The sequence below is a fragment of the Zonotrichia albicollis genome, chromosome 2 (assembly GCF_047830755.1).
Source record: "Zonotrichia albicollis isolate bZonAlb1 chromosome 2, bZonAlb1.hap1, whole genome shotgun sequence".
In the NCBI taxonomy this organism is placed as follows: domain Eukaryota; kingdom Metazoa; phylum Chordata; class Aves; order Passeriformes; family Passerellidae; genus Zonotrichia; species Zonotrichia albicollis.
In genome coordinates this window covers 82035898-82061138 of record NC_133820.1, presented here as the reverse complement: position 1 = coordinate 82061138, position 25241 = coordinate 82035898, and positions in this window count along the sequence as shown.

The window sequence follows — 25241 nt, the reverse complement described above, 5'->3', positions numbered from 1 at the left end:
ACTTAGGTCATTAATCTTGGCTAATGGAATCTTACTGCTGAAAAAAACAAAAGGTTTTTGTCTGTGTGCCTGTGTGTGTGTGTGTGTGTGTGTGTGTGATTACTACTGTGATTTAAAGTGAGAGAGAACAGAATTCCCATGAAGAAACACAGATATAAATTAGGCTCTGCTGACCTATACCCCTGCCATTTTCTAACATTTTACTCAGAAAAGTAAGAATCTGAAATGTTATAAATCCCCATGATAGAGATATAATTCCCAGATCCTTTTCACTTTCTTTTCACATCTAAATTAATTGTTCAGTAAACAGAAATTCCTTATCCTGGGTAGTTGTCTTTACTGCTGATATGACTAATCAGTGCTAAGTGATCAATTAATGGTTTTGCTCTTGAGTAAGATTCCCTCACATGGAAAAAATAATTCATGTAGAATTACAGTGATTATGAGCTGTTATTACCAGTTTCATACTCAAATGCCAGTTTGATGTTCCTTTAATTTAGCTATAAAAAACTGTGAAGGAATGTTCCCTTTCCGCAAGCAATGCCTATGCAGCCGAGAAACACATTCCTACTTCTTTTTCAGAACTCTCTCAGTGGCTGTATTTGAACAGGTTGTATAATTTAGGTGCCAATCAGCGAAGGTGATGATATTGTGTCCTCTTGCACCAAGTTGAAAGCTTGTATGCAGCCCTATTGTGTCTGTTGGATGGGCATTGTTCTATTCTTTCAGCTAATGTGAAAATCCATCACTTTCATTTAACATCATCTCTACTGCTGCTTTTTTAAGGAACAAATGAGCTTCATGTGTTGGCAGAGATAACTGTTAAAAAAATGAGATCCACAAAAAAAGAAGCAGAGTGAACAGTGAGAATGCAGAAGAGATATTTTATTAGTTGAGGGCTTTTGCTTTTTCTGTAATATTTTGGCTGTACTTTGGAGATTTTTTTATAGATTGTTCCACATTTGGGGATTGTCCCACATTTAGGGCACAAGCATTGCTCATGCATCTCATGACACATACAGAGACATTCTGAATTAGCAAGTGAACCTTAGAACATTTTGAAATATCTTTTAAACATGAATTGTCAGTTTTAATACATGTAGATGAGGTCTTTCATGGTTATCTTTTCATCTACATATCCATGTAAGAAAGACAAAGTCTAATGATATAAGAATTATCTGCCTGCAAAACTCAAATCATAAAAGATGAGCCGTGAATAGGAACCATGATTGTTTCAAAAATCTTAGCGTTGTATTATGGATGAAGTACATGTTTTTCCAGTTTAATGTATTCCATTTTAAAAGTAACTTAAACAAATAGGAGAAAAATCTTCTTTTTCTTTTAGAGGAAAACAATCTTTGTAAAACACTAATCACCATTGCTATACTGACCTAACTACATCCTTCTGCTATAGCTGAAGAAAATTCCTATGTGAGAAATCCCTACACTGCTTTGTTTATGGAGTTGGAAAGAAAATAAACTATTATATCTATTCTTAAATACTTAAGATTTCTTCAGAAGTCATAACAGCAGTGGCCTTCATAAGCATCTAATTAAAAAGAGAACAAAACAAAGAAATATCTTGCAGGATTTTGCTTCCCTTTACTCTTGTCCAAATTCCTGATTTACCTGGGCTACATTTTATTGATGGCATTTTGCAATCTCAAGGGTCTTTTAATCAACTTTACTTTTCAGGCCTTCAGAAGGTGTAGGTTTCTCTTGTTGCTGATAACATTCTAGTTTCGGAGAATCCACCTCAATGTTTTCTATCTGGTAGCTGTCACTGATGATTGTGTCTTGGTGCTTTCTGTGTCTTCCTGAGGACTATCCCCATGTATGGCTCTACATCCTGATCTCCAGTTCCCTTTTGCAATGACTTTGGATCAGGGTTTGCACTGTATGAAACAGGCTTCTCCTTACAGCTATGTGACTGGAAAGCGAATCCCTCCTGCCATTGTTTTTTGGAGAATGTGACTGCAAACTAATCAGAATACGGTTTTCATGGCAAGTCAATCAAACAGTGGCATATTACCCCTCATAAGCTCTAATTTTTGTGTAAATTCTCAAACTCCTTTGGTGCAAAATCTTATAGAATCTTCGGTGGGGATAGGATTTGTACTGATCTTGGTAAAAGACTAAATATGACAGTGTCTCAAATGTATAATAAGATCTGAAACACCTTTCATCAATCACAAAAGAACTTGCTAATAAATTCACATTACCTATAATATTTCATGGTGACAATAACACATATTTGCAGCTTCTGACCTCTTTTGCTATTTAAATACAAGTATTTTAATATGTAATTTGTAGCATTTTATCAGCAGTTCTGCAAAATCAATGTAGCATATAATAATTTCACTTCCAGCGCTGTTTTCCACACATATTGCAGCTATGTCAATTGATGTCAATGGGATTGGAGTGCAACCAACCAGGTAAAACACTTCATCCCAAAATATACAAGAGTATAATTTAGTTTTCACTGCTTCAACTGCTCTGTGGTATTTTTATTTTCCCTCATTTTATTAACTCCCCAGACCTTCTATATTGAATGCAGAAAAGAAGTTACTTGCAGACTAATGAATAAGCCATGCCAAGTATAAACTTACAGAAGAGTTACTCATTTAACTGGTTCATACTCATCAGGAAACCATGGCTGTGTTCTTATTAGCAGTCAGTTGTTCATACTTTAATAAACTACTCATCAGTGTTGATCTGAAACACAACTTTCCATTCTTATTCTGTCATGCTCTGAGCAATGCTTAGAACATAATTGCAGCCTCCCAATCAGGGAGTTGTTTTAATGTGCAACAGACAATGAGGGTCACCAAAGCTGGAGACAATGGGATGCAATGGAACCCAACTCTGAACTCATATAATAAAACTCTGTCTATGCTTACACATGCCAATTAGAAGTTGTTAAATACTGCAGATCACAGCTCTTATTAAAATGGGTTTTCAGTACACAGGAAGCCATTTGGGGAGACAAGAGATGATTTTTCGTAGTTGGAGATTTTGCTATATTTTTTCAATATTAAGACAAATAGCTTAACACAGGTAGTTAAAAAACTTTTTTCTGTGTTGATATTAGATTTTTTCTGTATGCTTTCACAGATGTTGAAAATGAGCTCTATTAATAACACCCTTTTTGCCTGGGACTTCATTCTTTTTCATCGTCTCAAACCAAAAGGGGTCTCTTAGCTGCCATAAACCCGAATGCAGCTCTTGACTTTGAAAACCACTTTTAAGGCATTGCTGTTGTAGAGAATTAAAGGCTAATCAGCTTTTTGTAGGCCAGCATGTTTATCTGTGCTTTTCAGTAACTCAGAACTCCATATGGTTTTCCTTCACAATATTTTATAGAGCTGTTTTTGAACTCCTCATTTTGACATTAAAACCAAAGTTTAGCCAAACTATGCTAAATAGGGATTTTTTTTTGCCAGCTGTGCTGTGGCTAAATGCTCTATAGCACTGGTATCTGCTCCTTTCATTTGCACTTAGTACTTCTATGTACTAAGCATGCAGAAAATGACCTCATCAAAAGAGGTCTGACATTCCCACAAGGCTTTTGAAGACTTTCAAAACATAGCCATGTGTTTTCCTGATACATATTTTGCGCCAGAAAGGGTGTAATGAGTCATCACCTCTGTAATATTTAATACCTCAATTAATGTAAAGCCTCTTTCAACCTTTTTGCTGCTAGTAAACCTGTTATACTTTTAAATATAATATTTATCTGATCAACATTGCCAAAATATGCTACTTTGTCAGCAATGTGAGTGTTTTTCTTCCAACTGGTCACCCTAAAAACCTTTACAGTTTTAGTGACTGGCTGTTGAAAAGTTCTATGCAAAAGTTTCTTGACCTTAGCATGGAGTAGCAACAACAGTAATAACTAATATGCATTAATTAAATACAGTAATTCAAAATGCAAATGTTTCTTGTGGGTACTGATAATGACTTGAAATTAGTGGGAGATTTTCTCCTGACTTCAGTGAGTATTTGGTCAGGCCAAAGGGAAAAGGCATTTGCTTCTTGCGTCTGAGGCTGTCGTTTTGGATCCCCAAACATGTCATAGCAGCTGTGGCCACCCAGCCTTAAGGGGAACGCAGGATTCATAGATGCTTGTGGTCAGAAAGAATGACAAAAGTCAGACAGACTACAAGGGCTTACGAAGTTTTATTAGCAAATGTCACACTTGACATGGAAATTGGTGTGTTAGCCCCTGACCTCCTAGGATAAGCATGCGGCAGTGGGTTTTGGATAAAGGGGTAAAAGGAGCAGGAAGAGAGAAAGATGGATGAGAGAGAGAGAGAGAGACAGAGAGATAGAGAGATTGTGAAAGGATGGAAGAAAGGGAGAGATCAGCAGTTCTGGCTCCAGTGTCAGTCCAGGTGGGTGTCCATGGTCCTTTGGCACTCACACACCTGGGCTTTGTGGGTTACCTTTTTACAGATAAGTTTTCCCTAACCTGGACATAAGTCTCTTGCTTTCTTTTCAGGGCACTTTGGTAGTCTTGATCCCCACCTGCCCTCCTGCACTGTTGTCTTTATCTCCAGGAACTAGAACAAGGATATTTGCCTGAGAAAAGTGATGGCTTCTCTCTTCAGCCAATCCTCTTCTTTGTCACAGTGTGTTATTACCACTGATCCTTGTTGGATCAGTGTATTGCCTCGTTGGTAATATCAGCGGTAAAAAACAGCTTATCAGCATTTGAGACATACACATGCAGCAAATCGTTGGTTCTTCAACACTAAATTTGTAACCCACCTGTTTAAAACATCTGTCTGAAATCTAATTTCCACACCCTGATGGAGGTGAAGTCTTGAGTAATCATTTGTTTGTTCACTATGGGCTGGTTAGTGACAAACCCCTCTATATTAAAGGACTTACCTATCAGAGCTCATTGTGCAATAAACTAGATTTCAACTGTTCAAATGCTTTCCTGCATGCATTAAAAGAGAAATTGAAATAATTCCTTGCCTTATAATGTTCAAAGTTCATGGAGTGCCATGGCAATATGACTATATAATTACTGATGTGATATAACTTCATGCATAAAAGTCTCTCTCAATTTTTCACTGCCTGTTTACTCAGATGCTCAGAATCATCCATGACTTGAACTTGGAGATTTTGTAAGACAAATATCTGGGATAAGAAGATATATATAAACATTTCAGGTAACAAAAGAGCATCATCTACCGCACAAATCTTCTGTTCTTAAATACTTGCCCCTTCATTTCTTAGCTGAAAATCATAATGACTTCATAATCTGTGTAATGAACTTGAGATTTGGGGTGCATCTCGAAGTAAACGAAGTATTACAGTGGTAGTTTCACTGACTCTTCTAGCAGGAACAGGAATACAAAAAGGGGAAGCAATATATATGAGAGAAATACTAGTTACCACCATTTGTATTGGACAAACTCTTATGTGAAGGACTTGGCATTTCAGCTTTTCACATTTCATTTCTATTATTATTGAGTACATTTATACACTGAGTAATATCTATTTCTCACATTGCATCAATAATCTCCATGAGTACTGCCTTGCTTTCTGTTCTGTAGTGGTGATCAGTATTGATGTTATTTTGCTTATGCTGAAACAAAATCTGCAGCATTTAGCACATTTTTGCTTTGTCTAAAATAGATCTCCAACATTAGCTAAAGTAATTTTTCTGTCAGGTTTTGAAATGCTTCTGTTTGTAAAGCTTCTGAAACTACTGAGGTGCTGCCTACCTGTCAGAAAAGCACTTATTCATTCAGTTGCAGATTGATTTGATAAAACCTCTACTTTCTAGTATTCTGTTATTAGTATTCCAATGTTATTATACTGCTAGTCAGACTTCAAGACCACAGCTTGGGAACTAGGTTTTGAACATTATCTACCACGGCGTTGAGCTAATGAAATTCAGGACAAGCCTTTCTCTTAATTTCTATATGATTTTCTCTGGTATTTTCATGAGATCTATAATGATCTAGGCAAGCATAATAGATAGCTGTGATTATGAAGCTTTGTTCTTTTTCTTGACCTGTGCTATGTGTCCATAGCAATGTGCCTGTAGTTATGAATGCTCTGAAATCACAGCAACAGAACAGAAACAACTTTCTGGTGCCAGGTTAAGCATTATTATCAGGTGAGGAGAACAATAGTTTTACCTTCTATTGAAGCCCTAACCTTCACTGTCCTATTAACCAGATGTGTGCATGCTCTGTAGACCACAGATCCATACAATATTTGTCCCTCAGATGCAGAAAACGCAGATATTGTCAGTTGATTGCAGCTAAAACCATGCATGACATGCTAGACACTGTGGGTAATGAATTGCCCTGGAGGGTGTTGACAGAGCAATCGGTATGTGCATTCCCAGTATCTGAACAGCAACACTGTTCTGTATTATGCCAGTGTTCCTGTATTACATGGGTGGCAAGTCAATGGAAAAATCAATGCAAATTTGACTGTGTCTGTCGACAATGTGAATTTTTTTCTCCTTTTCCCCCCTCTGCTTTCTGTACACATATTTAAAATCTAGGACAATGATGAGTTTATTAATTGTTTGGGCTGTGTAATATTATATAGACAATTTTGAGGACCTACAAGAAAAATAAAGTTCTGAGGTCCATTCTCCCCTAGAATTTACCATGGTAAAGTGTTCTGGTTTTAAGTTTTGCTTTCTGTATTACATTCAGCCACACTGGAAAGCAGATAGTACTTTTCAAAGACAGGTCCACAGTCCTGTAAAAGTTAACTTCTCTCCATTTCATTCACTGTGCCCAGAAAGCCACCTTCATTACCTGAACTCTGAACTGCTTCAGGGAAAAGAATGCACTATATGCACTCTATAGGTAAGGATAAAAGAAAAAAAAATTCTGCTCAGCCAGTTAATTAGTATTAGAAATAGATAAATACAGGCTGTTAAGATATTCTGAGAAACTATCATATAGTGGAGAAAAGCCAGTGGTTGTTTTTGAATTCTTAATTCTTAAAATATGTTAAGGACAGAATGGTTAATGAGAAGGAGAAAAATAAAGAAATAGGTTAGCAGAGATGTGCAGTGGTAGAGAAACTAAATATTTCCATCATCAGTTGTAGGTGACCCTTTCAAAACTACACACTCCAGCATCAGGGGGCCTTGCACATGTTCCGGCAAAGTCGCTTAATTAAAAAAGTAAAGTTATAATTTTGGCAGGGTAGTCAAGTGTTTGAATTTATAAAGTTAGAGGGTTTTAAGGAAATGGTTAAAAAGAGTAGGTTTTCTGAATAAATAGCTCATGTCACTAGTCCAGATTGTCCCATTCCGTTCGTGATTGTATATACAAGCCGCAGCAGTCAAGGATTCTGCTTCCAAACCAGAATGACTAATTCCTGATAGCATGTCCTCAGCCAGGACACACATGCTGGCTATGGTCAGCACATCTGTCCCAGCCTCCACAGAGGTTATGTAGGATTGCCATGGGGAGACCAGAAGACAAGGGATAATTTTGGTCATGAAGCTGTCAAGTCATCACATTGTCCAGCTGACTTCAAATCCATTTCTCAGCTTCTCTTTTAGGAGATGTATCTTGTGTGCTTGACCACAAACAGGAGGGAGGAGTGCGAGAGAGGCCAGCAAACAGCATGAGCAGGCAGGAGGTAACAAGTGACTAAAAGAGGTTAACGAATGCAATTTGGACCAGTCTAGTTTTGACAAAATGTCAAAAACAGGAGGCAGGTCATGCAAAAATTTCTACTGCCCTATAGAAAGCCCAAACAGAGGCTTGTCTTTATGCCCCACAACACAGCAGCACAACATACAGAAGGAAACCTCCAGGGATTGATAGGAATTTACACCTGTTGGGCATTTGGCTTGACATTAGACAAAAGTTATATTCTGTGACCCAGCTTCCAATTGCCCCATCAAGACACCAGTAGACAGTATTGTCTGAGTTCTGTTTTTTTGCAAATTAAAAATCTTTGCTGCATGCAGAACAGATCTTTCTCAGCTGTCCTTTCCTTTCCAAGCCCCACCCTTCTCTTAGTTTCAGCTTGCTTTAAGGGTCAGTGTAAACAGACATTTAAACCAGTAACAGGTGTTCCCAGAGAGGCATGTTTTTGTTTCATTCCAGGAGGATGAGGTTTGTGACCGTCTGCATTTCCTTCCCTTATATGAGCAGGACCTTCCAGGCAGAAAAGTTGTACTGAGCCAGTGTCAGCCAGCAAAAGCAAAATTCACTAAGGGGATTCACTGAATCACCCCCAAGGCCTTTGCAGAGAATAATGCTGAGACAGGTCATGAAAAATATTGGCCTGACATCTGCAGCATCCCACGTGAGCAGTGCATGCTATGTGTTCTATAGGAAAATTCATATATGAAGAGGAACAGGTTAATATTCCCCTAAACCTCCTCTAAACCTCCTCTGCAGTATTCAACAGCAATTGCATTTCCATCCAGCTCTTGCCTGTCCGTACAGGACCACCACCAAGACTATAACAGGCAGCTGATGTCCATGAGGCCAGTTTTCCTTTTTTTGTGTCAGAAAAAACTTGTTTTTATAAAAAACAGGAAGGGGGGATGGGGGAACAGCTAAAAAAAATATTGTTACCAAGCACAGGTTGGGAAAAATCAGGGTGAAAAAGAAGTGATTATCATTAAACTATTGATTCTCTTGAGGTTTTAACATTTCCTTCATTGTATCATGAGAAATTCCACCTTTGATCTAAGAGTAACTGTTGATCTGCAAATCCATATGCTCCACAGGAAAAAAAAAAAAAAAAAAGAGTGAAAAAACTCCATATATTTTGAGATGTTTTCACCTTCAGCAAACTCCTCTTTCTCCCCAGTATTTTATACAAGAAATCTTGATGAGATCTTCCTTCCATCATCTTCCTCAAATAGACCTAATCCTTACCCTGGAGCCCTTGGCCATATTCCATATCACCACTGACCCCAGAGAACTTTATTCAAGTCAACAGTTTTGTTGCTGAAAGCACAATGTCTGTGCAATTGACATTATTCTTGAACTTTCCACTTTCCCTCCTCACTCTGAAGATATTTTAATAGCACAATAGCTATGCTCCTTTGCAGGAAAACCAGGCTGTCTCCTCGGTCAGTCCAGATCCTTTTGGGAGTTCCTCTCAGAGATCTTCTGCAGATGTGAGCTCAGCTACTAAGAATGGCTGGGCACAGCCCCAAGTTTTCAGCTCAGCATATGACCCTTCCCAGAGAGAAGACCTCCAGCCTGTGTCCCAGGCCACATATCTCCTGCTAGCACAAACCAGCACAAATATTCTCTGCCAAGAGCAAATCCCCTGGGACTGATTCCCATCCGCTGCTGGGGTACAAGACTACCTTGTGTGAACCTTGGCTACCAGCCTTTGAACATTGACTTGACATACAGCTTTATGATCTAACTTCTTGCTAAACATTTAAGGATCCAAAGAGCTTGAAATAGACCCCAGTCCAAATGGCTTACCAAGTAAGACAAGAAAAAAAAAAAAAAAAAAAAGAGAAAAAAATGGAGAAGAAAAAAGAAATTGTGTATGTCCTATGCATGATTTGTGTTGAAGCTGGTTTCTTATCCTCGTACAGCAGGGAAAAAACAAATATGTTCTGTCAGAGAAAAGAGAAGCTGGTTCTCTGCTTTGATTCAGGCCAGATCCAAATGAGTCTAGAAGTTTCCAGGAAAGCTCTGCTGGCACTGATCTCATGTCTTCAGGTTTTAGTGTATAGGGCTCACAAAATCTTCCCCTTGTGGGGAAAGATCATGTTCTTGGGAGAATTACAATAATTCTTGTAATGAAAACAAAGAATGTATTTTTGTTTATTTTTCTTAATGGCCCTGATCCAGCCAGGTTTTGCGTGCTACTAACAGATGTTTCTCATGAGTGACCCAACATCTGGCACAAAGGTCTTCTGTTGTAATTGTTATAATGAAAACACAAAAGACTGTAGCATTACACACCAAGAGCTGCATTTTTTTAATGGGTCTCCTACTTTGAAGTCATGAATGTGTACTCTGGACTTGGTCCAAAGCCTTTGGAAGTCAACAGAAACTTTCATCGATTTCAATGGGTTTGAGTCTGTCCTTTTATGAACCACTGCATCTAAATGTACAAAGACAAAAAAAAAAAGCTGCTGAATTCTTCTTTTTGGTTTTTTTTTTTTTTGGTTGTTGTTGTTGTTGTCTTTTTTTTTTTTTTTACAAAACCAGTGATTTTTAATTTATGTTAGTAAGAATTCACTTTGTCCATTTTGATTTGGAACTTCTGTTCACCAGTCTAGCTGCTTCAAAATCTTGCTAGAAAATAACACAAATCACATTAGATATGCTCATTAGACAGGCAATGAAGAATTTATGTGAGCAAAAGCATTACAAGATCAAGACAAATTGCAATCTATTTAAAACAGTTTAGAATCAGAAAATAATCTTTGTTGCAGTGTTGGATAAATTTCTCTACTCCAGCAACAATATCCTTCTATTTAAAAATATGGATCTTCTTTTGAAGATGAAGGTCTAGTGTCAGTTGTCTATGAATTTCAGAGGCAGGATGCCTCAGAATTTTGGGATAATATTCAATATTTTTTTTTTTTAGTCAAATATACTATTTTCTTGTGCACTGGAGAGAATCCTATTGTGACTTTCCAGAATTTATAGATTAATTAATGAATAATAATATAATCTTACTAATCGAAGGAAGGAAGGAAGGAAGGAAGGAAAGAAAGAAAGAAAGAAAGAAAGAAAGAAAGAAAGAAAGAAAGAAAGAAAGAAAGAAAGAAAGAAAGAAAGAAAGAAAGAAAGAAAGAAAGAAAGAAAGAAAGAAAGAAAGAAAGAAAGCAGAAAAGGGATCCATAAAAGGTAGTTTGACTGACAGCCAGGCCATTATTCACTTTACAAGCACTACAGCACAAAATCTTCATTAATATTAACAAGTATTTTATTTCTAAGTAAATTAACTCCAAGTTCCCATCCAAAGCTGGTACTAAAGCATATTTTTTTCCTTCTTTGCCTTTCAGAAGCTTTCATGAAAAGTCTCATATGCACAAATAGTACATTTCCTTACCTAATATAAACACAAAAGACTTTTTGCTTTGGAAACAAATGTAGGGGAACAGCTGTGCTGATGAGCTACTCAGAGCTCCTATTGAATCTGCAGCTGCTTCTCTCTGTCCTCAGAAAACTTCTGGCTTGATTGACGGATGGAGAGATAACCACATGAGGAGGAGACCAGATACCAGTCACTGGCTTAAATCAGAGTTGCCTTAAATCTATAAAAATTACAGTTCTTATTTTTAGCTGCTGATGTGGCAGCCATTTAGTCACAAACTGAAACAACTTCTGAGTAGGTATAAATCCCTTTTCCAGAATTTTAAGCCACTTCAAATTTAACCAGGTTCAAACCAGTAGGTTTGCACTGGTGGCTTATCAAACTAGCAGATAAGTTTAAAGCAAGAAAGAGTTTTTATTGACACCAATAATTTTTTCAGGAATGAGCTACAACAATTAGAAACTTTTCCCAAGCTCTTTTGCTTTCTTTTGGGACTGCTTGATCTTGTGGTTTCATTAGAAACTTTAGCCATGCAGGCAGGTATGTATAAATCACATGTACTGATTGCTGTCAAAACAGTAATTTTAACCTGTTCCAATCTGAAACATGCATTGCAGATGTTGATTAGGATAACTACATGTCTCACTGAGGTACTCTGTAATAACTGGGGAGATGCAAGGTTCATCAGTCTTCAAGGTAGTGGCTAAATCTAGATCCCCTTCTCCTATTACTTCAGTAAACCATGTACAGGAAACAGATGTTGTTTGTCATAGAAAATAGTTTTCAAACTTTCAGGTCATAGAGTTTGGATCCTAAGTAACATTTATGTCTTTACACAGAACATATAGACAGGTTTTTGTCTGGCCTTTAAGGTGCTTAGCATATATCAAATGCAAAATGGACTAGACTTTTTCTCCCAATATACAGGGTTCTAAATGTCCTATTTAGTGCCAAAATAATTTACTGAATTGCTGTCTTAAGATATGGCTTCTTTTCTAGAAAAGAAAGGTTGTTTGTTTTTTTTTTTTTTTTGCTGTAGAAGTTATTGTCCTATTACTCCACCCTGAAATTTGGTATGATTAGTGTTGCAAAAATTGGCAAATACACAGGAAATACAGTGGGTGCTTGAAAACTTGGAGGCTGCAATCTGAACTGGGAAGTGAACTGGGAAACAAATGCTTTTGCATTTCGTCAAGAAAGGCAAGAAAAACGGTAAGAAAAAAGGCAAGAAAGAGCTGATGGATCTGGAGAAGAGCCCTGCCTCCCGATCAGAGAAAGCTTTCTCTCTCTCATCTATTTTCTATGGGATGGTTACCTGGGAGTGCTGGCTGGGATCCATCACATGCTTCCACCAGATTTCTGATTCAGGGCATACTGCAGTGCACACCTGCAGTTCAGTTGAGATGCACTCAAAATTAAAGTTTTGGCCACGCTTCAGCTCTGCCGTGATAGGATCTGCCTGGCCACCCAGGCAGAGATCCTGTCACCAGTGGCTTACCACAGCGCTGGCACATGAACCTGCCAGCCCTACCTAAGGGATGCAGATCTGCTTTGTCTCTGACACCTGTTTCAATTTCTCTGCCCTACATTTAAGAGAATAATACAATATTTCTTCGCTCCAGCAAGACCAAAAACCCACTCAATTTCTTTATTTTTTTCTCCTGATTCACCTAACATTGATTTGGTTTTGTTGTTTGAGTGTTAAAGAAGGTATTTTTTTATTTCCTTAAGGGAGGGAAAGCTGCCAATGAACATTAAACATGCTGTGGTCCAGTTCTTGCACAAGAAGCCATGATTTGATGATAACTAACTTACCAGTCAGGCCTGGCCTTAGAAGTTCAGTGCTTTAGGCAAGATAGATTTGTTGAGATTTTTAAGTTTTTCTTGCCACATGCCCAGTTAATATATTTTTAAAATTGATAGATAAATATAAATACACATATGTGTGCAGGTATTGGTGTGTGATTGTTTACAAGTGTTATGCATATATGTGCAAACACATAATATGACATATTTAATTGTCTGAGACAGCTACACTATAACTGAGATACTTGCCTTTACACATGCTGCATTAAATTAGTGTTTGCTCCATCTTCCTGGATCCCTTTGAACAGGTCTTGGTAATTATACACACATATGAGTGACCTCAGACAGCTTTTTTATTTTTATTTTCTATGTCACCATAAAATATTTTAGTCTTTCTTCCCCAGGGACAGAACATTGTCTGAAAACTGGGTCCATTATGCAGCTACACATCACTAGTTATATACTCCATTAGTTAAAAAAACCCCAGTATTATTTTCCAGCCCTGAAGAATCAGAAAGATCAAGTTTGTCCTTCTAGAAAGGATATGTTCCCAGTTTCACAAGGGCCATAAGACCAGATTTTCCAAGCACAGCAGTGAGTTAAGTAACTATAACTTTCTGTGTGTATATATACCTACAGTTATGTAACGTCATAGTCCAATCCATCATGCCTGACTACATATAGTAAAGGGCATGCTGACAATAGGTTTTCTGGAGTACTTTCTTGGTTTACAGCAAACTGCATTTTTACTGAGTATAATACAAGATAGTCTTCATATGGTGTGAATGTTTCTGAATTCTGTTTATTCTGAAAATAAAAAAACCCAACATTATGCTCTAGACCAAACTCTCTGTGATCAAAATTTTCAGGTTTTAAGCATTCTAAAAGCCCCCACAGTCTTTTTTTTTTTATGACTTTCAAAGATGGAGATGAAGTAAAATTTAGAATCTGTAAAAGGTGTCTGAAGAGGAGTTTTCTGCAAAATCTGGAGGGCATTAAGGACATCAAGCTGTCTAATATGACAGAAGGATAAACCAGAGTTACCTATCCAGCAAAGGAACTAGAAGTTTGCAAAACATTGGGAACATGATTACTATCACAGAGACAAGAGCAAATGTGAGCTCTAGGAGAATCAGTGAGTTCATGTTTAAAGTAAAAAAAAAAAATAAAAATGCTTTGCCACTTTATTGAGTTCCAAGATCCAGCTATTTTAAATGCATAATTTATATATTTGACCTTACCAGAAATTATGGATGTCTTGGCATTCAAAATCTGCATCACAGATTCAGATGCAGAGGGCTTGAAAATAAATACAAAAACTTACAAAGTGCAAGCCAAATATATCTTCGTATCTATTCTAAACAAGTTTATATTCTACCTTCCACATTTCCAGATGAATATTATTATTTTTCCTAGACTAGTTTTCTATGGTGACAAGAAGAAAGGGAATTAATTACTGTACCTGTATGGAAAAAATGCAGATAATAATACTCTAGTTTAGATTTGATGTCTGTTAGGTGTATTTTGAAGGTGAGTACATCTTATAAGTCATTTTGCTTAATAAATATTTTTACTATTTCCTTTTTTTAAAAGTAACAAAAATATGAATTATTTATCTTTTTATTTATGCATTCAGTTAGTTGTATTTTTGTTATATTCTGTGTAAATATCAATCTTTGTGTTAGGAAGGAAACTGTTCTTTAATTTTAACATTTTATTTCCTCATTTTCCTAGAGGTTTTTGAGTTAGGGTAACAGCACATCTCCTTCTTGGTAGTCTAACTCATCCAATCTCTACTTAAAGTTTTTTGTTTCATTGATTCAGTCTCCCAATGCCTGTAATATGATAAATATGTGGAAACTTGAAAACCGTATCTTGTTTACATGGCTATGCAGCTGCCAAAACAGCTGCCATTTCAATTTTTGAAAGGGAAACAAAGGCCTCTTATCTGCTGTGGAGGAAAAATAGACTGATCCTTCCATTCACTTTTAGTGTATTTCAAACACATTTAATGTCGTAGAAAGTCCAACACTTGAAAAAGATATCAACCTCTGTGAATAATGCTGAAATGCATTTGGTGAAAATAATTAATTTTCTTATATTAAAGCTTTTTTTTAATGTGTCAAGGTTACAAAGAACTGAAAACTGCAGAAGATGGAAGTACTTCCAAAGAGTTCAACACTCGCACTACGCAATATAATTTCTGCTCAGCAGATATCAAACAAAGAAAAATAAAACTAGTGTTGATGGGTCCTGGTGGATGCTGATATTTTCCTTAGAAATAAAATTTTATATTTTCAAAAAATTGCTAAAGTGAAAAATTGTTAAAATGAATAAAAAAATATAAATATAATTTTTTTAAAAAATATTTCTTTTAAATAACATCATTATTGATATTGACCCTAAAATGGTGTAAAAGCAAAAGCACTCTAATTTATACCATTCTAGACTCATCTTAAAAAAAAAAATTTGAAGAAAGATATTTATCATTTTCATGGAAAGCATTGAAAATGTATTTTTTAGAAATATTTTACTTTTGCTGAATCATAATTTATTAGTGGAAAGATGTTCAGTGAGATGCTCAAAATCCAGATCTGAGCATTCTTGGCTGGGAACAAAATCAGTCACAAGTCTATATCTCACAAAAGGATGCAGGACCATAATTTTAAAAGGAAAGTTCCATCTTCTGCTGGAGAACTCTTTGCTGATGTAGAACAGGAGAGTTACCAAATCTTCCATCAACTGCTAGATTTAGGATCAATATTTGCCAAAACTTTTCTGTGGGAGCGTAACTTGAGTTACTCATGCTAATAACACAACACACAAGCTATAGACAGCTTGTGTCTGAGGAATTTATACAGATGGTCTCAGTGTATTTTAAAACAACATTCAGTGGCTGTTAAAATGTGTCATATCCCTTCCCATAACCCTTCCAGATCTGTGATGAGTTAAGTTTGACCTTGCCAACTAATCTTTAAAAAACCAGAAATAGAAAAAAAATTTTTTTACTAAGAGTTCCCATCATGATATCTCTACATATAAAGAATACATAATTTGTATCTCTAAGGATATCATTTAGCTACCTGTCTCTGTCTCATCATGATTATAGCTCCTATAAAACCTGCTGCTGACATTTAGCTTCTATACTTCATTTCCTTGCAAATTGGACTAGGGGAAGTCTATTATTTGCACCACTTTCAGATACTTATTTTTTAATTAGAACTTATTTGTTAATCTCTGAATTTGCACTCGAATTCAAGTTACAATAAAAGTTAAGAAAGTAAACAATAATTTCTAATTTTCTTTGTTAACCAAATGTAATAGTTTTAAAATGTGGTCTATTTAGCTGTACCTTACTCAAATTTTAAATCCTTTAGGGGCAAACCAAGACTTTTTCTCTAATGACCTCTCTCAATGCATTCTGTATATACTGCCAGGAATACAAAATATAAATAATATCTACGTTCTAACATTTTTTCTGTAAAGACACATTTATTCCTTGAAACAAAATGTTCATGCTATATTTTATGAAACTAGCCACAAAAGAATGATATAGGGAACTGTACACATTCTTGTGACTCTATATTTTCAAAAATAAGAGATATCTTTTAAATAATATAATGCAGCATTCAAATCTATTGTCTGAGGTTTTATTTTTCAAAGTATGACCTAATCTGGTGTCCTGTCATTGTTTTGGCAGAACATGAAACAGCAAATATGTTAAATTTGAGTGGTTTCCTGCAATGTTATTCTATCAAACTGGCAATTTCCGAAAGGATTTGGAAAGGAGTTTGCAATTCCTTAGACACCAGGGAGGTCCAGCAATGTCTGCCAAGATGATCTGCAGCTCAAGCTGGTCCTAATATCTGAGCACATAAAAACATTCCTTTTACTCCAATTTATTTTTAGGCCTAATCTTAAACAGATTTGAGAAACTTTCTGAGTATCCACTGTTAGCACTTCCGAATGTAAAGGACTTGGTATTAGTATTTTTATACTTTGTGGCACACAGAAAAATACACATTGCTTTCTCAGAGGGTTTTTAAACAGAGCATTTTAATTGCAAACGTGAAACCATTCATTCTAAAAAGAGAAAGCAAGCAGTAACCAGAGAGTAGATGTTGCAAATAAGGACAGGGTGTACCCTAGGAGTCTTATCTGTGTGAGCATGTACTTAATCTGTAGGCTATGTACTTCACACACTTTTTATTACCGCAAACAAATCATGATGTTTCCAAGATGGTAGCAACGTGGAAGAAATCTGTGATTTTGTTGTGGTTTGGAGCCAGCTCAAATTGCAGCTTCTGAAAAAGATCTAATTGGAAATCTAATTCTTCAGCTAGACTTATTGGTCTCAAGCCTTAGAGCAGGGACCAGAGCTATGTGGGATAAGTCTGTGGACTTAGTCCTAGCATGATGGATGAAGCAGAAAACCTGTAAACCTGAAATCATTTAGTTTACTCTGTCATTGCCATTTGGGATCACCATAGCCTAGCATCAAGTTACCAAAACCTCTGAGTGTCTGGGTATGTCAATTATGTAAAACTCATGAGAACTTATTGCCTGTGAATAATATTAACCTCAGAAAACTTATCTTGTATGTTTCTTGCAAGAGAGATGTGTCTACTTTTATGTTTTTATGACTTGGCATTGAAAGTAACTCATTTTGAAGTGCTAATGAAAAAGTATTCCATTTGTCAGCAAAAATAAGGAAAGGCACCAACTATGGAGACAATCCATGAAAAGCAGATGCTTCTGAAGACTGCTCAACATCTTCCTGGAGGGCATAAAAATTAAGTAATATTTTCTAGGTCTCCTTGTGCAGAAAAGGAAACTCACAGAGGCAGGAAAACCTAATGACACATATAAAAAACTATGATAATGGAACAAAGTAAAATTGAAGGATACATTTTGGGTTTGGTGTTTTTTTCTGTTCTGTTTTGTTTGCTTTAATTTTCCTGAGAAAATGATACTGACATATTGGTTTTAAGGTAACTTTGTGTAAAAAAAAATCTCTAAATTGTGTTTCTGCAGTCTAGAAATGCATATAGAAGTAATTTAGTTTCACATTACTGCCATCCTCATCAAAATGATTTTTCTACCTGTACTTCTAAAGCTTCTTATATGTTCCCAAAATTCAAATCCTTAATTTCTTTGAAGCAAAGAAGACTAAGAAGACACAGCTGAAATTTGGACCAAGGAGCACACAAGTTTGCATGAAATAAAATTATGAGACTTCACAGGACAGATTTTGCATATGCTTGGTATATTTTGAATATAACAGGGAGGATAGCTAGAGTACATAAGGTTTGTCATCTTGAACATATGGTCCTCACTGACTTTTTGTATGTTGACTTTAGTGGCATAATCCCAACCATCCAGTTTAATCTAAATAGGTACTTCTCTCTGTTCTTTCATAAAAAGATGAGATGTGAAAGACAAGGATGCTATCCTCCTGAGATGGAAGCCTTTCTCCTGAGTAGATTACAGAAAATCATGTCCACCTTCTCCCTTGAATGAATACCAATGGACAACCAGGCACCCAAAATCCTGTTTCCAGGAGCAAGCAAAATAGGGATTCTTTTTGAAGTGTCTGTAAGCAGTGTATTTAGGTAGAGAGAGAACATCAAGGTTTTATGTAAGGCACATATTCTTATTGGAGAGTGTCATGTAATGCACATGGGTATTGAGAAGCCACACCTCAAAAAAAAAAAAGGGAGGGGGAAGATCAGGTAAGAAATTCAGTAGAATTGCCATTTTTTTGTAATGAGATATTGAGAAATTAGAAACAAATGTCAAATAATATTCACAGAGATTGGTGAACATTTTAGATAATACTAATGGACAGAAACTAGAGCTTTAAGTATGTGTTCGAACTATTTATTTGTTTGGGGTTTTTTTCAAATTTTAGTATTAAATGCTATTGCTTGCATATTTATAGTGGCCAATACTAAGTAATTGAAAGAACTGTAGTTGAGTCAAGCCTCTCTATCAGAACTACTTATTTCCTTATGCATCCTAGTTACATGAGGTTTGATGTAGTTGCAGGTGAAATGGACTGTGGAAAATGCCACAATATTACTCCAGTTGTTTGAGGCCTCTCATCCAGGACCATCCCACAAAATGCTATTCAAATGGTGAAGATCATAGCTGCTACTCAAATTAAGGAGTAAGGGATAGATTTAGACAATTTCACACAATTACATCAAGGTCAACCACATGGTTAATATGTGTCATATTTAACCTATTATTTTTGATAGAATGCCAAATCACTGAAGCTGAATGGAAGCTGCATTGTGTTGATTTCTGTGAAAGATGAACAGATTCCAGGGGTGTTTAATCAGGCAGTTTCAGATTTTTTTATGAAGACTGTGCATTTGAATTGTATACTTCTTTAACTCTTATTGAATTGTCTAAAAATGCTAAGAGAGATAGCACATGTAGCAAGAAAACAAAGATTTTTTCATGCTTGAGATCTAGGCTTTCAGTTCTTAAAGGCTTTAATTGTTGACAGATTTTTTAAAATTGTAGTATCACAAAAAATTTCATGTAGGAAGGGACTACAGGAAGCCATTATTCTGCCCTTCTGCCCAAAGAAAGGACAGCTCTGAGGTCAGAACTTGTTCTGCATTTCTGAAGAACTCAGTGGTTGCAGTGGTTGCATTTACAGAATTTCCTGGACTTTTTTCACTTCCCATGGGAAGAAGAACAAGGGAAGAATAAATGATCTAGGGGAAGTGATGGGAAATATATTTTTCACCTTTGTTATCTGCAAGCAGGAGCAAAGAAAAGGCTGTGTGTTTGTGCCTTTCATAGTGGAGTACATGGAGCTGTGATGCAATAACAAATGATGCAGGTTCGGTGACCCTGCCCTTAATAGAGGTCTTTAAAGCGCCAACAATGTCGTCAATTGGTCTGCATCCCTTGGGACACAATCTCATAATCCATCAAGCTTTAATAATTTCCTAGGATTAAAGGAATAATTACTCTGCAGCTCTGTGCAGAACACATATCTTTGCCACTAGCTAAGACTCAGGGTTCTGTTAGCTCTGCAGACAAGCAGCAAACTTTCGAAGATCTTATTGTTCACTGTGGACACTAATTCTTCTTTCATCTGCACTTCAGAAAAGAATTGTCATGTTTTTAAAAGCGCGTCCTTTTTTATTTTCCCCACTCTAATACTGACTGCTTACTAAACACATGGGCTTTGCTAATGAGTGTTGTTCCAGTTTGATCTCAGCTAGGAAATTTCATCTACTGGTTTCCTCACCCAAAAGAAAAATAATGAGTGATGCTGATGTGAATATAATGACAAAACCATATACAGTAAGATGGGAAATTTTGGAAACTACAAAATAGAACATAATTAAATTATATACTAAGGAATGAGGAAGAACATGGGATGCATGGTGCCTAGGGATTCTAGGATAATGCTACTTCTGTGTGGTACCAATTGACATGAAAAAAATTGCAAAATGTTATACAGGTGCATATATATTTATTAAATGTGCATATGTCTGTCCTTTCCTGTTTGTTACTACCTTGGTGATCCATAAATATTCTAGTTACAACATTCAGAAGGAAAAATATCCAGATAGAAGTTGTATACCAGAGAAAAAACCGATTATGTTATATTATGTACCAGAGAAAAAACTAATTTTGCTCACATTTAAGTCCAGTGCATGAAAAAACTTATGGCTGTTATTAACAGAGAGCACTGTGATAAACTTATTCATCTTACAAAAATGAATAATTTATCAACATACATTTTTACATCTTCAGAGTATATATAAAATATATTACAATGCCCCCAATGACTCCACAGTACAGACTGTGTGTCTGAGATAAAAATTTCTTGCTCTTGTCTAAGAATAATTCTGTGCTTAATGTAATTAAAAAAATATTTATACTCAAACACTTTCAATGATGTTTTATGTAAATCAGCACCTGGTGTACAATTTCAGTCAAGTTTGGTATGAATGATCCTTAGAAGTGTCTGTGAAGCTCTTCCTAAAACAATGAGGTCTCAGGCAACTGATTGCATTACAACACCTGAAGAAGGTATTGTGCCCCCAAAAGATGATTATAAAAATAGGCATAATTTGCTCTAAATACAAGTTAATGTAAGAAAATTCATAATGTTGCCTCATGGTGACTCACATGGTTTTTGATAACATTTAACTTTGAATATGCAGGCACTCCAGAGCATCCCCAATTAGCCTCTCCTGAGATGGTTGTTATGGCCTCCCACATTTGTGTGTCCTGGTTGTACAGATCTGTGAGTTTCAGTGCAAGCAGAGCTGAGATCATGAATTCATCTGCTGCAGGCATAGCAGGAGCTATCAGATGTTATACAATTTTTTCTTTTTTTTTTAAATTAAACATTCAGTTTTCAGTTTGGTTAAACACACTCTTACCACATGTTCCATCTTACAGAAGAAGAAGGAGAATTAAAAGTAAAAATGTGAGGGAAAGGGGGAAAAAAGTAAGGAAATGAGAGATAATATGTTCCTGTCACTAAAGACAACTATGAAATTATTTCTATTTCATCAGGATGTTAAACAGCAAGCAAGTTATACACTTTCAATCATATTAGTAGAAAATTCACACCCTAGATATTTAAAAGATCTGGAAGAGAGTATCTCATCAGAATTTCAGTGAGAAGTTCTTCATTTCAAACAAGTCTTGGAAAATTGGAAATAATAAAGGGCTGCAGAAAGCTATTATTTTTTTAATGTAAAAAAGGAAAATATTAGATCTTAATAGCTAATTTATCAATATAGGGGAGACTAGATACAGGATTTTATCAACAAAAATATAAGAGAGACTACCACCAGTAACAGCACTTGAAACAGTGTTATGGGGAATAAAATATTAGACTTATGCCATGCTATTTAAATTGAGAAAACAAGTTTGAGAAAGCATGAAAACCAACCTTATCGAATTCTACATTGCTGCAGGACCAAATACAGTCTACCTGTAAAGTTTCTCCTCCAACTTTAGATTTTAGAGATACTATAATCCCTAAGTGTTTCCACTTCTGTAGAACCACATGCCAGTTCTTGAATAAGTGGCTCAAATCTTGTTAGCAGTCAAATGGATTTTGTCTGTCATTATGCCAGTGGATTTGCTGAACTGATCAATGCTGTCTTACAACAAGCTGAGACAAGGTTCCTCTTTGTACTTTTCCTTCACATGTTAAAGAATACAAGGGCCTTTGACACTATGCAATTTTTAATTTGTTTTTCTCATATTTGATGTTGCTGTCGTCTGGACTGTTTTCTTCTGGTCTCTATTTAGGCCAGTAATACCTTTCTTTTAAGAAGAAGGTTGAAAGTCACAGGAATCTCATCCGTATATATTAGGGCAAATTTTTAATTATTATTTCTAACATTTCATGCAAAGTACATAAATTATTTTGGTGCATAATGAACTTGTTTTTCATCTTGAAGGTCTTTCTTTTACTTTACTGGTATAACCTGCCAGGCAGTACTCTGAGATCTTTTGCTTCCCAAAAGAAAGAATTTGCTTTCTGATTCCTACATATGACACTGGTCTTTTCAATATTCCATCTTGTTCAATTTGAGCATTTTCTTGGCATTCACTAATTTATTTTAAATTCTGATCACAGAATCTTAAATTTATACAGCCTCTGTGGCTTTGCTATCCTCTGTAAATGCCATCAATATAAATTCAATTCTGTAACTGAAGTTGTTATGGCACAGAATTAATTAATCCAGGCTCAGAGTAGACTTTTAGATAATCTTATTTGGAATAGGTTAAAAATATGAGATTAATATATTGATAACCATTCTTTGAAGCAAGGTACACAGATTCTCCCTTTCCTGATTGACTGGACCAGATCCAATTTGGAAACAAGCTATCCTCACTTACATTGCTGTGCTTCTTTCAGTATCAGCTTGGTACATCATCAGAGGGTGGTACAGGGAGATAAATCTTCCAGGGCTCTTACCAGCCTAGGGATTGCCCAGTGGAGGCTTGTTCAACAGGTCTGAAAAAAACTGGGGAATGTTGGAGTACATATTCTATATTACAAGGTTGTGTAATCTACTGAGTTCTTGTAATTACACAGCCTGTATAGAGACTTTCTTTGTGTGCTTGCCTGCCTACATAATTTGTAATGATTTTAGAGCTATTAGACCAGCCTAGACACAACCTCTATTTTTGTAGGTTTCCACAGTGACCAAAGGATCTGGGAAAGCCTCAGCTCTGTCTCTCAGCTGACTGTACCCTCTATGAGTCTTGAGCATTATAGTGTAAAGTTAATGAGAAGAGTACGTCCAAGAAAATCTAGTTTCTAAGCAATGTGTTGAAGGTGCAATAGGTTTATTTGGGAAAGGAGGGTACAATGGAAGTTGCACCTTTCTTGAAAAAAAGAATTTTATATCAGATAAAAGAAACAAAAATTTCTCCATTGCTTGCAAATCAGAATACATTCCTAAAGGACCTTCCTAGTTAGCATAGAAATCCTAACCATAGGGTTTAGATGACCAGAAATGGATCTCTGAAATCTGTCACACAAATATGAAGCCCTGGAAAGTATAATATAGTGTTACACAGTACAGGTGCATTGCTGAGATGACTTGCTGATGGTAACTTTGAGGAGGAAGATCTATTTTTCACAGTTGAAGAAAGAATTTTGTCAGTGACAAGAAGGATGGCTTACATGCCTCACATTCCTCAGAACTGAAAATAATGAAGGGAGGGAGGAGAGGGAAAAAATCAAATTTCTACTAAGGAATCAGCAGGGAACTTAATGCAGGTGCAATATTTCTCAAGACAAAGAGGTTTTTTGTTCCACCTCCATCTTATTCCATGAAAATGAACTCCTTCCCTCTCCCTCTCTTTATCAGCATTAAGTAGATTAAAAATGTTGATACCCTTTCCTGACAAAGATATTTTTACAGTCTTTAGTAAAGGTGTTGGAGCAGGATTAACTTCCTACAGAACTTAAAATAGTTACATTAAGTTAGCAGAGTTCTATATAGGTTCATTAACCTGTGCAGTTTTACCAACTATGCTGAATTACTTTCTGCTTCTACTACTGCATGACTGTAACCTTCTGTACTCTCTCAAATCTGTCAAAAACCCCCATATATTTCATTGAAACAGCATCCAATCACTGAAATGACAACTACAAATATGCTTTAACTCCAGAATTAATCAAGACTATGTGTAACTACTGTATTTCTGGAATCCATATTATTTAGTTCTGAACAACAGAAAATGTACGTTTCCTGCAGGTAAACATTTAACATTGTTGGAAAAGCTTTTTTTTTTTTCCTTTTACTGGGAGTAATTTGAACTGTATTTTGAATCTGGAACATGACTTCACTTATACAAGTATCTAAAGTGGGGCCAAGAGGGTGAATCCAGGCCCTTCTCAGTGGTGCCAAGCAATAGGACAATGGGTATTGGGCAGAAACTGATGCGCTGGAAGTTCCCTCTGAATCTGAGGAAGAATTTCTTTACTGTGCAGGTGATCAAGCACTGAACAGATTTTCCAGAGAGGGTGTAAAGTCTCCCTCACTGGAGGTATTCCAGAACCTTCTGGACACAATCCTGTGCTTTGTGCTCTAGGATGACCCTGCTCGAGCAGGGAGATTTGACCAGATGAGCCGCTGTGATCCCTTCCAACCTGACCAATCCTGTAGCCCTGTGATTCTGTGGTTCACTGGGCAATGTCTGGAGACTGCTCAGTGGAGGGGATTTTGTACTGTACTGACTCCCAAACAATGTGCAGAATTTGGGAGACTTCTCTTAGCACAACCCAGACTTCAAATATTTAACAGGATAAATTATTTTCAGAGCATGGGAACACTTTCTAGTGTCATTTAAGCAAGTATGGACAAGGATTCGACTTCAAAACTCAAAGTGTGGAGAGAAACAAGTCCTTTGGCAATGGACAGGTCCTGTCCTTGCAGACATCTTGTCAAGTCCTACAGATATTGTAGCAAGGCCTTTACTGTTTGATAACAACTTCACAGTGTTTTTTAAATGCAGGCATGGTAGAAGTCTAAATCGGCTGCCTGGATCTTTTCAATTTAGGGCATTAATATTAACAAATGGAGAGAATCCAGAGATGCCTGTCTTGATGAATAAAACTGAGATTTGCAACTCCAAAATACATAATGAATTACCAGTTTTAAGACACTTGTAGAGGTAGATTCTTCCATTAAAAAGTGCCCTTCAGAATGCATATTGATAAAATTTTATCCTCAAAATTACTCACAGATTAAAAAAAATTAAAAAGTATAAAATTCCAGACTGTTGACAAATATTTTTTTTTCTATTTTTCCATTAGAATAAACAAAATGACAAAAACCTGCACATTTGGAAGCTTAGATGGGATAATTTAAATTTACACTTAGTCACTTGAATCATTATGC